Raw genomic sequence first — 11,911 nt, forward strand, 5'->3', positions numbered from 1 at the left:
ATGAAAATCGTGGTGATATACTTAAAAAAACACATATTTTTAGCCATCCTGTCGTCAAAGTCTGAAGAAATGACATAGGTCCTTGCTGTTTAAAAACACCAAACCTTTGACGTCTACTCCGTCTGTGTCGTAAAAGTGTATTTATTTTATCTTAATACTAAGCTTTGAAGAATATATAGCTGATTTTTCAAAAACGCTTTGAATAAAGGGCAATGAATTTACTACTAGGTTCTTGACCCTGGAGTAGTAGGGTACTCTTAGCATGAGTCTTAGAAAATATGATTAATAAAATTGCAGGGATAAATGATAGACAACATAAAATACGAAGCATGCTGCGGCAGTTATTGATCGTATCGAACGAATGTTGCAGTCTTTTACTATTACCTTATACGCGTTCACGCAGTTACACTACAGCCGCAAGGCTCTAGATTTCGGTGACTGTAGAAATAATCAAAGAGCATTGCTCTTATGTTTAAACTACGTTTAAAATAATTACACTCGCGAGTGAGCTGTAAACGATGCTTTATAAGCGATATTTTATATTGAATAACTCCACTGGATAATTGTTGCGGAGCTCGCTGTAGCCAGTGTCCTAACACAGTTTCAGCCTTCTTTTAAACCTTGGAAATCGACGGTCGTGTGCTTTTTACGTTCGAACAATAAATTCACATATAGCGATGTGGTATCGCGGAGCAACATTGAATCAAACCTTTAACTCACACGTCTGGTGTAAAGAATCCAGTAAATCGATTAGCATCTTTGTGAATCGTCTTATCACTTGTAATGCTCCGGGTTTTCGGTTAATCTGGAAATATCCGAAAAAAATTGATTTTACAGCGCACGGCGGTAAATAAAAGGACAATCTTAGTTCAAACTTCAGAATATTTGGGAAGTTCTCACTCCACTGGCTGTTATCACTTTTCAGCTGTAACTACGAATGACCAGTGGCCCCACAAGGGGCTAATTGTCCTGTTTACAAACCAGTAAACCTGCTGAAAAAAAAACGGTTTGTTGTCCACCCGGATTTGGTGGACAGTTGCCTTTTCATAATTTTTTGGCATTTTTCTGGTAAGGGTGCAGAGTACCAGTAATTCATATCAAACGCAAAATGTGACACTCTTCGCTATTTTTCGTCGCGGCCGGTTTTCAACAGTGGTCATTTATAGACCAGTCGGTTGGCCAATGTAGACATTACCATAGTCGCTCATTTAAAGATGGGCTTGGCATGCTCTTTACAGTTTTTATCAAATGGTATTTTGGCGCTATTTGTCACGGAATTTGGGAAATTTCTTAGGGAATGTGTACTTGTTTATCATTATATTGAATATTGAGAACCCCTTTCGTTGTCGAGTGGCATACGGAGCAGTGGTTGCCGCTTCGGCTTCTCGCTCTACGTATTCCTAGCACAAACTTTTAAAGAGTTATTTAGCATTGCGGAGGGTCATAAGTCGGACGTACTCGCTTCCATGAGCGTCAAAGATCTTCCTAATTATGTTATCGTCTCTTGAAACAATGTTTAAAGTTGTAATAGACGAAACGTACGTTTCGTCTAACATTCGTGCGTGTTTACCAATATGTGTGCCTGTCTTTCAAACCGTTGAGGCAATATAAGTTTGATCCATGCGTCTTGAGGTATTTGTGTCCACATATCGTTTTAGGCATAATTTTGGCTATATGAAATACAGCGCAATAAAAACCAAATTTCACAAAATAGGATGCGCACAAGATAGAGGCTCCAAAAAACAGCCTCCGAGTTCTACGAAAATAAACTCCGCGAACACGGGTAGTTACGAGTAACAGTAGCCTGTCATTGCAAGTCATTCTAAGCTTTAGGTATACGTCAGCGTAAACGAAAGCTATTGCCTCGTTTTTAGTGTTCATTTAGCCCATTCGTTTGCCGGTTGTACGCGGGCCACTCATAATAGTACGTATCACCCAGTTGCACGATTTCGTACAACCGCGGTTATGGAAACACTTTCTTTCCTCCACATTAAAGATGACGGAGACGAAATGACGAAGAAAAATTTTAAGAAACAACTGCGTTACCGCGATTATTATTTCAGCTGGAGCGTTTGTCCTCGCGGAGTGAGTTGGGTTGTTCGCGGCAAATATGAACCAGTTGGAGGAGCAGGAGGATGTGGTTGTTGGGGGTGGGGGAAGGGGAGATAGAGGCCGGTAACTGTCTGGCGTTTCGCCGACACCTCATGTTACCAGGTGGTGACAAAAATTTTCATGATGGTGTTTGTCCCTACTTTGTCTATCGTATATGTCTAGTATATTTTAACGGGCTGGCGTTTTCCGTCTCGTCCAACTACATGTAATCTATCCTGTCGATAGTCCGAGGAATTATGTCTGAAGGCGCCGAATACCGGGCAGAGCCCAGTGAATTTTGTTAAAAGGAACAGTACGCGAGCCACCGCGCACATGGATCCTTCCGCGTGGTTGAGTAGAGTATGTGTCAACCGAGCCTGTCGTCCTCTCACTGTCGCGTGCCTAATATTTAAATTTTAACAGCGGAGCAGGTGTATGTATCTGGGGTCCTTTCATATCGCTAACAAGAATTTGCGCTTGGCGAAGTCGAGGTGGGGAAAATGCAAGGCCAATGAGTGTAAGGGTAAGTAGTGAGGAGGCTTGGAGATGCAAGCAGGTGGTGGGAGTGCACGACTCAAGAAAAGAAAACGCTTCCCCAGGTCGCCATTGAACCTTTGTCTCTGAGGTAATAAAACCATTGTCTATCTGATTACGCAATGATCGTATTCGCGAAGCAGTATTTCATATGATTGCGTATAGCGGCGTTGGCTTTGAATTTTGGCTTAGCTGAACTGGAATTCGCCATCTCGCCCTAGCAGTTTGAATTTTGGACTTTCAGATTGTGGATTGGGGACTTTGATATTACTCAATTTGCTCGGAGGAAGCTTCGCGTCATTAGCATCATTATCTTAATAAAGGGGCATATCTAAAAAGCCACTTTAGAGCTATTGAAGTGCTATTTAGAGCTATTTTCCAAGTTTGCGCACGCCAATCGGAAAGGTGGTCGAATGTTTGGTCTGTGGCGTTTCAAACCCCGGGTTTGAAAACGATCTCCCACCACTCAGAAATCCGCTCGCAGGGAAAAGTCTCCAAAAATTCTGTATATGTGCAATCCTGATCGTGTCGTATGGTTGGTCCGCTCCACAGACAAGGGTTGGACGCAATCGAAAATTCCACAGGGCCGGAGTTAAACTGTTACGGGAAGCGCTATGCTAGAGCTGCTGAAAGTAGCGTTGCGGGCCAATATCTAGACAATGAACCATTAGAACGGGGCACGGAGCTTTAGCGTACTATTTTGTCGCCGCCTGCTAAATAATGCAAATACATCGCCGTCTGTGGGGTCACTTTCTTCCTGCCGTACAGTAACAAAATTACACAACTTCATTTCGTGCACATATGCTGAAATCAGCCGCTCTGCTTGGGCTTTCTTATTGTAGTAATCTAACAATTATATTTTTAATTGAATAAAATATTTGCATGGGGTTCTCATGGAGCTTTGTCCGAAAGCACATTCCAAGAATGTGTATTGTAAAAGGGAAAAGAAAATGCTTTCCGCACCTCAAATTTTCATTAATGGTTTACTCTGTTATTCAAAGCAGTTGTGGGCGCAGTTGCTCAAACCATGTTGACATTGGTGAATGTGTCGAAACGACTAACTCGGCTACATCGACGGCCCCTTGTGAAACACTGCTGTGCCGACGTGGCTGCACGTTCGAGCAGAGGTGCCTCAATTCTTTCAGCCTTGCTGGTCTCAAGTGACGCCACTCCATAAAATTCCCTATAGGACACCGAGAATGAAACCAAAGCGCTAGATTTGTGCTAAGTGTTCTTCAAACCGACTATTTCGATAGGGATGTTCATTGCTGCGTTTTAGCACGGCTCAACGCCAGAAACAAGACGCTTAGAAGAATACAAAATAACACGTTGAGGCTTAAGAAAAAACGACCTTGATTTATTCTCATGCTTGTAAATATATAAATATCTGCTGTTGTGGCCATAAAATGTCAGAAAACATGCAAAAAAGATTTGTTTCTCAACTTCACCTTTTCATTTGCCACATATCGTAATTGTGTAAACATAAATCAGTGTCTACTTGCCCTAGCAGCTCTATTGTTTGCTTGCGGGTGGAGGCGAACCGTTAAATTTAGTTGAAAGAACCAAAAGCAGTTTGCTTGAATGCAATTTATGGCTGAAAAGGTTGTGTTGGACACAACGTCTTACCTATAGAGCGATACTGATTGCTGTTACAATCTGAGCTACTTCATCTACCGCAATGAACTGAGGTTGCGCAATCGCACGGTATTACTTTGTGGGCACCGATGTCGTCGTGCGGCAGGGCCTACATTTATTTTAAGAGGACATTCAAAATACAGCAGGAGTCCGCAAGACGGGCAGCGCACGTGGAATGTGAACGAGCAGCGCAGCAGCCCTGGTGTTCTCTGGCGCGTGGCTCGTCGTGCGTGTCGAGGCCACGTGCTGCTGACGACAGAGGTAGCGGCCAATGATGATGACGGTGGGCGCTTCCTGTCGATGACGAAGAACCGCTACGGGCTCCCCCTAGTGCGAAGCGCGACAAACAAAAGCAAGAACGTGAGCACCTAGTGAGGAAAGCAATGTACAGGGTGTGTCCCAGGCCAGAGTTCCTTAAGTAGTCCAAGTAAAAAGGGATCTAAGATCATACAGTCGTTCTGGTCAGTCTCAGAATAGCATCAGCTGACAGACCAAGTCGTCATCATAAGGGCTTCCTGTGCACATTATGAACCTTTTCATCAGTTAATCTATAATAAGATCAGGGCATGTTCTGGGCTGTGTTGCGCATGCGCAGTTACATCTTCCTGTCGACTGCGCCAATTGTACGTCCTCTAGCACAGCCCACTGATAAAATGAACGAAGAAAATGAAATGGTCTATAACCTCCGGTGGCTTGCGCTGGGAGTGGAGTACCGTACGAGCTTGAGCATGAAACGGCTGGTCCGATGTGAGGCTGTCTCGGGTGTCCACAATATGGTAGGTGGTGGGACAGTTCTGGAAAAGCGGGCGTAGTAAGTGTAGCGTTCCGCCACATGAGTGTGCAGTGTTCCCGTCTATAACAGCACGCTTGAGCTGTCCAAGTGGAAGCTCAGGGGATAGAGCTGGGCGCAGGATGTATGAGTGTGCTTGACGCGAAATCTGCAGGTGACGCCGAGAAGTTCCGCTGTATGCGCGTGGTGGGGATATCATCAAACGTAGGCGACGACTCGGGCAGAACCGATGGCGGGTTCATCGCAGGCACCACGGGCGTCGGCGTAGTCGCAGCAAACGGTTAACTTGGTATTTCTCCCTAGTAGAAGGCGGTCGTCGGGGGTGGCGCTTGCGATGTCGGCGGCAACGTTTAAGCTTGACGCCAGCTTTGTTGCAACGGCTGGCATACGGGACTGAGGCAGCAGCTCATCGGAGGATGGGCTTTCATCGTCTTCGGTAACGAGTTCCACAGTGTGCTTCGCGACGCGTCCGCCAGATTACAGATGATCGAGATGCGTCGTGATGCGGCGTATTCGACTGATGCCTCCAGTGGCGTCAAGGAAACTGGTGCAGTGCTGGCCGAAATTCACTTGGGTTGACAGGAGCCGCGTGCACAAAATGTGGTAAACGAGGTTGCGTCAGGGCACACCCCGTTGCTTGAGTGCTGCGGAGAAGCAGGGCAGATACACTGGTTGACGAACTGCTAGGGTGTGACGTGTCCTTCATTGTCGCGACTGTTGGTTTGGCATCCGCGAAGCAAAGCGTGTCCATAGTAGTCGGCAGGTTGTTACAGAGCGGTACCGTCGATGCCAGCATGGGTGTGTGAGACAGGTGATCCTCCATGGGCGAGGTGGGAAGCTCGGTGGCTGGCGCCGGTGGTTTTAAATAGCGAACATAGCGCGCGAGGAGGAAGGCGCTGAGCTCATCGTAAGGCTGGGCTCCAGGCTCCGGCAATGTGGAGGCCAAGATAAATGGTAGGAGCTCGTACATCAGCGAGTAACGGCCTTCCTGGGCTGTGCCATGAAACAGGTCGAAAAAGCACTCCATCTGCATAAGCAACGCCTCGGGGTTCTAAGCGTAGAATGGTGGGCGGGGTGGCAAAGTCGCTGCACAGAGTGCCGTGGCGGACGCACTTTGAGTGAAGTGGCTCAGTGCCGCCGGCTTGGAGTGGCCCGTAGAATGACGTTCAGTGAAGTCGGGTGGTGGTAGAACGTCTCTTCGCTCTTGTGTCGGAAAGTCGTCTTCAGGGCGCGAGGGAGGCTGCAAGCACGTCAGCATGGTTCCCATTCTATCGTGTGGTACGTCGTGCGAAGTAACCGTAAAAGGGGGCGATGAAGGGTCCTTGTGGCGGGAAAGACTCGAGCCGAGGCGCGACATAACGTAGGCCAAGAAGCGTGTCGTAGGCCCAATCACCGTGTTTTAGCGGCTCACAGCGTGGGTCGGCTGACGCAGGGCGGTGGTGATGTAGTACCGCTCGGTCTTTGAGTCAATGAGGCGGATGAAGAAGTGCGCTTCCAATTTTAAGAACCAGGCCCGGGGGTAGGGTCGCTCAAAGGCCGGGTAGGTCAGCGGAGGGCAAGCGAAGTGGGGAATGCATACTGATCACGTCCGCGTCACCAATTAATTTGGGCGCCGATGTATTCGTGCGGAAGGGCCTACAAATATTTGCAGAGGAAATTCGATAGGCAGCAGGGGTCCGCAAGCCGGGGAGCGCCCGTGGAATGTGACCGAGTAGCGCAGCAGCCTGCGTGTTCTCTGGCACGTGGCTTGTCGTGCGTGTCGAGGCCACGCGCTGCTGACGATGGACGTAGTGGCCAATGATGATGACGGTGGGCACTTGCTGTCGATGACGAAGAGTCGCTACAACTTCAATTATGGTGACGTCATCCTGGCCAGAACCAATCAGCACTCGACATTCAGGAACCAGGTTGTACAATTTCAATGGCAGTTTCGGGACAGTTGAAAGTTGGGTGGCAGAGATGACGCTTGTGCTTGGCGTAGTAATGATGTTAAGGTTCGGTTGTTACCCGAATAGATGTGTGCACAAGGTCAATGGTGACAGAGGCCACAACGCGAAAGTGAAACGTAGAAGCATTATATTATGCTAAGAACACGAGTCAAATGGGTCGAAAAGGAAAGAAACCGAAGCGTTGAGAGACACGACAAACATGAATGAAAAAAAACAAAAAGAAAACGCGGGATTTAGTAGTGCGCCGTCCCACAGTCCACGCATGTACGAGCTCACCGAGGGCAGCGAACGCACCACACACGCGTGTAATCCTGACTGGGCTTACAGGTGTGCTCGCAGTCACAGAAGCATTGGGTTACACATGTGCTGGTCCTGTTTAGCTGGCCCCACGTCTCTCAAATCACACGTGGCCCGACTCGGTGGCGCAGCCCATAAGGAACACAAGGCGTCTGAAAGCTAATGTCCATACTCCCCCGCGCAAGGCACGGGTGCCCGGAGTGTCGGCGGGTACGAGAGACCGGCGTTACGCCGCGGTCCCCACTATCCGGCGTTCACTGTCGACGTACCGGCGCCGTAGCACGGGCGCCGTCGGTGAGCGTACATCACCTTCGGTGGGGTCCAAGCGCACAACAAGCTTCCGCAGGCGATGGTGGTGGTGGTTCCACTGAAATGGCGCACACCCACTCAGGAGGAGTGGCCAGGAAATGGGTGCCTTACCGAAATAAATTATGTAATTTTTGTAGGGAAGGAAAAATATTTAAATAATAAAATAAATTAGCCGTAGATGATTAGCGAAATAAAAGTAAGGAGATTGGAAAAGAAATAAAAAAAGGTAAAAAAGAACACTATTTAATGAAAATTGGAAGAAAAAATACAAAGAAATAAAGTGATACAGACGAAGCAGTGAGCTAGGCGCGCAGTCCCCCTGAGTTGGTAAGCGCCATTTCACTGGAACCACCACCAATATCACTTGACAGGAGAATCAAGCCGGGCCAAATGATGTCTAACACGAAGACGGCCTGCTTCAAGGACGAATGAGTGCAACGCACGGCAAAGATCCTCGCTGCAGAATCCCAGTTCCTTCGCACCAAATGACAAAATAGGTGTAGCAGCAATGGGAGGTTTAGCCGGCTGCATGTGCTTTCTGAGCATCTTCGTCTTATAGAGGAGAACCGTCGGCAGGAGAAGAAGAAATGGTGGATTTGCTGAAAGCGCATAACGGCGACGGGGCCAGATTACATTGCTACAAGTTATAATTTCAATTTAGCACGCGACGGCGAAAACTAGGGAGGGTGACTTCGCAGGATGGCGACTGGCTTGTGCTGCACTTCCATGAGTACTGGAAGTGTTCCAGCTCCGAGTGTTCGTAAACAAAATGAAGCATACCTTAAAGTAAGCACAGCCTAAAAAACGAGCCGATGTTAAAAGGGAAATGGCCGCTGAACCTCTACTACATGGACCGCCCAATGCCGTTCCCGCCAGAGCATCCGCCGATTCATTATTCCAAGTACCTGCATGTCCAGTTACAACAGACCAAACGAAATCGTCATCGCTCTTTTCTCTTTCATTTTTTTCCTCTTGGCGCATACCAATTGCTCGTGATGGACCGCCCCTCCTTCGAGTGTTTTTTTTCTGCACATCTTTTTTATTCTAGACCTCAACATATTACCCCCGACGTTGAAAAGTCTTTTATAGTGAATCCTTACACGCCCTTTCAGAAGACACTGGAGGGCGAAAGGTGGTGCATGAAAAGACAACAAAAACACAGTATGCGCAGTAAAACGATTTCACGAACCCTTTGTAAGCGTAGCCAAACAACAACACGACACGACACCGCACCGCCGAGACGCCAAAACAACGATGAAGAGGTTGACCTCAGAACACAGATATCTTATGCTCATCATGGTCGGTATGTGAGCTGTAGGATTGTCATTTTGCTTGAAAGCAGACTTTCCGTAAGGCACGTGCCATGAGTATACATCTTTCTCGAATGAGCAATGCCAACTCCGCTTTTTTGGTTTGCCGTCTTGCACGGCTTACAGTTGTTAAGATATTTTCGTACTATGACCTAAATGTTTGGCGAATAAAAATCCAGGAGAATTCTTTTAGTTGTTTTTGTAAATCGATTACGGCCTGGTGCTTCTTCATGAGCCGCGTCTCTTAAACGACGTGGAATAAAAAGTTGCTGAATTGGCCGGCAAGACCGCACGGAGTACCGACTGTACAACCGCCGCTTTTTTACAACACTTGTTTTGTACAATAACCTCTGTTGTACCCATGGTACAAGAAGGGTTCTTTTTTTAAGCCCACGCTGTAAAGGTGGTTGGAAAGCAAAGCGTAAATGACACCCACAATCGCCAATGCAACGCGACTGCAATTCACACACATGACTCTACAAAGAGTGAAACCAGAGATTCTGTCAGCCGTTACATGGAATTCGCGGAGGTGGCGTCCCAAACGCCGCCGTGTCGGCCACGGCCGACACTTTGTCGGAGGCCTTTCAACGCGATGTAATGTGACTCAAAGGCCACCTTTGAGCTGCTACACAACGTTTTTCAAAGAAGGCATTTGGTTTAAAGTCCGCGTTGGTCAAAGGAGTACGACAACCGACCTTTGGGAAACTCACACGCATTTGAAATGCGAACGTTTGTACTGTCACATGCATTTTGTTCATGCAATATTTGCAAAAATAATAATAATGAGTACAACATGGTCTTCGAAAGGCTACCTTGATATCATTTTTATTCTGTTTAATATCACTAGGTCTACAACTAGAAAATAGCTTGGTGCTCCCTCCACCGGTGGGCGTCAACGTGCATGTTTTATTCGTGTGTGTAGAATATAATCATTTTTATCTCGAATATTTCTGTTGCCTTGGAACATGTTATCTTTAAAATAATTTTTGTGTGATTTTGCATGAACTTAACGGGGCTGCAGTGGTGACATCAAAACATGTGGGCGAACGCGGAAACTTTCAACGGCCTTCGAGAATTGTGGTGCGGAATGGCGGAACCTCTTCCAGTGTGAATGGTATTTGAAATTACCAAGGCGATTTGACTCAAATGTTCTTTCGAACACTTGTGTGGAACAGGTATAAGCTATAGTAGGTGCACTTCCTAGCCCTCATTTTTTGCGTTTCAGATCATGACGTGCTCGTTCAGACTAGATGCTGTGTCTGATTGCCCCACTGCGAAGACACTGAACCGAATATAACAATAATTTTCTTCATCACCTACTCCCGGGTCTGCTCACACACGCGCGGCCCTTCACTATGCTTAAAAATCATTTACCGGTCCCGGGCTCGGCCTACAGGCTTGTAAAGACGGGATCCGGGCAAGGCCGGGGCCAGGCTCACTTATGGACACCCGGGCCAGGGATGGGCTCGGGCAAGATGTTACGGGCCCGTGTTGGCTCGGGCTTCATAAAGCTAGCTTGGGCTTGCTCGGGCCCTACAACCAGGCCCGTGTGGTGCTCTAGTACACAACGCCAATAAAAGTTTCAGAAGTGTAGCCTGGAAAGCAGCGCGCTCCTTTCAGACGCTGTGAAGGAGTGGTGAATGCTCTAGCGCAAGCTTTCTTAGACTATATTCGACGCACGTTTGCAATGATGGAATTTGTGCCGTGTTTACCTAGACCAGTTTTTTGTCCTCTCTCTCTTTTTTCCTCTATCTTACTGTGGTTTGAAGAATCGGCGAGAATCTTTCCTACAGCTATTTGTCTACAGTTGATTTTGCAGTCACTCCAGGTGTGCTATTCTAGAAGGCTCGAGATTGAGCAAAACTTCGGCAAGGCGGAGCTGTGGTGATAATATAAGCTCATGATAATATTTCGGGGCAGGGTTAAAACACTCAAAATTCGATTCTTGCTATTTGCTGATTATAGAGGTGACGTAAACGGTCCAGGGCAGCGCGCATCAAGCCCTAGTTGCGCACCTTTCAGTGCGTTCTCTCGTTCCACTGCCCAACAATTTTCTACTGGCCGCCAGCAAATCAGGCTAATTTATTTTATTGTACTTTTACTATAATATTCTGTATTTCATTACAAATATTATTTTATTTTTATTCCAGGCGTTCATGTGAGTTTTTCTTTGATATTTGTCGTCCTAAAAAGTCGTGTTATTCGTCGTCCTAAGAAGAAGCAGACAGTTCAATCCCGTGACTGTAGCCGACTGGCAAAAAACAAAGCGGATAATACAAGCGCACCACATTCAAAACAATTGCTGCTCGTAATACCTCATCAAAACCCTCCGTTGTCCACACAAAATGTCCTCTGCGCGGTCCAGTCTGCCTACGTGCTTTCAAGATGAAAGCCTTGCGATTGGTAATAGCAACATCTTTTCTGATACATTGTACTTGTGCCTTTTTCATCGCTTTTCTTTCTTTGTCTTTTGGATCGGTATAATTTACACAGCTTCGTTTTGGCTATTGGGTGTATGAGTCGGTTTCTTCACTTTTGTTTGTTCGTCTTTGCGGTCAAGCAGACTTGAAGAATCCACAGCCTCCCTACAATCGGGGTTCTGCGAGGGTGGTGTGCACCTGTCGTACTCTCGTGACCTCACGTTCAGGCTTCACTTTGCACACACTCTTCTACAACTGCGACTTTTAAAATTAACAGTGATATGAATTTTGCGAACCGGCAGGTTAATTACTCCGAACTCCCAATAGCGGGCTAATCACCCAAGAGGCCATGTGTAAAAAGGAGAGAATAGCAACAAGGTCAACTGCTTTTCAGATTTGCTTGCTTTATTTTATTTCGCTCTTCACACCTTTTGTTCGAACAAGCTCTCCACAGTCGGTTTTTTCTTAGAGATCAATCCCCTCATAACCCTCTCTAATGTCGCACTCTTCCCACTCTGGCTTACCCTCCCTCTGGCATCCCGCGGTTACTTAAATTCTTAGCTCTCCGTTTACTCG

The sequence above is a fragment of the Haemaphysalis longicornis genome, unplaced genomic scaffold (genome assembly GCF_048455015.1).
Source record: "Haemaphysalis longicornis isolate Haplotype H1 unplaced genomic scaffold, Haemaphysalis longicornis Haplotype H1 scaffold_16, whole genome shotgun sequence".
Taxonomy (NCBI): Eukaryota; Metazoa; Arthropoda; class Arachnida; order Ixodida; family Ixodidae; genus Haemaphysalis; species Haemaphysalis longicornis.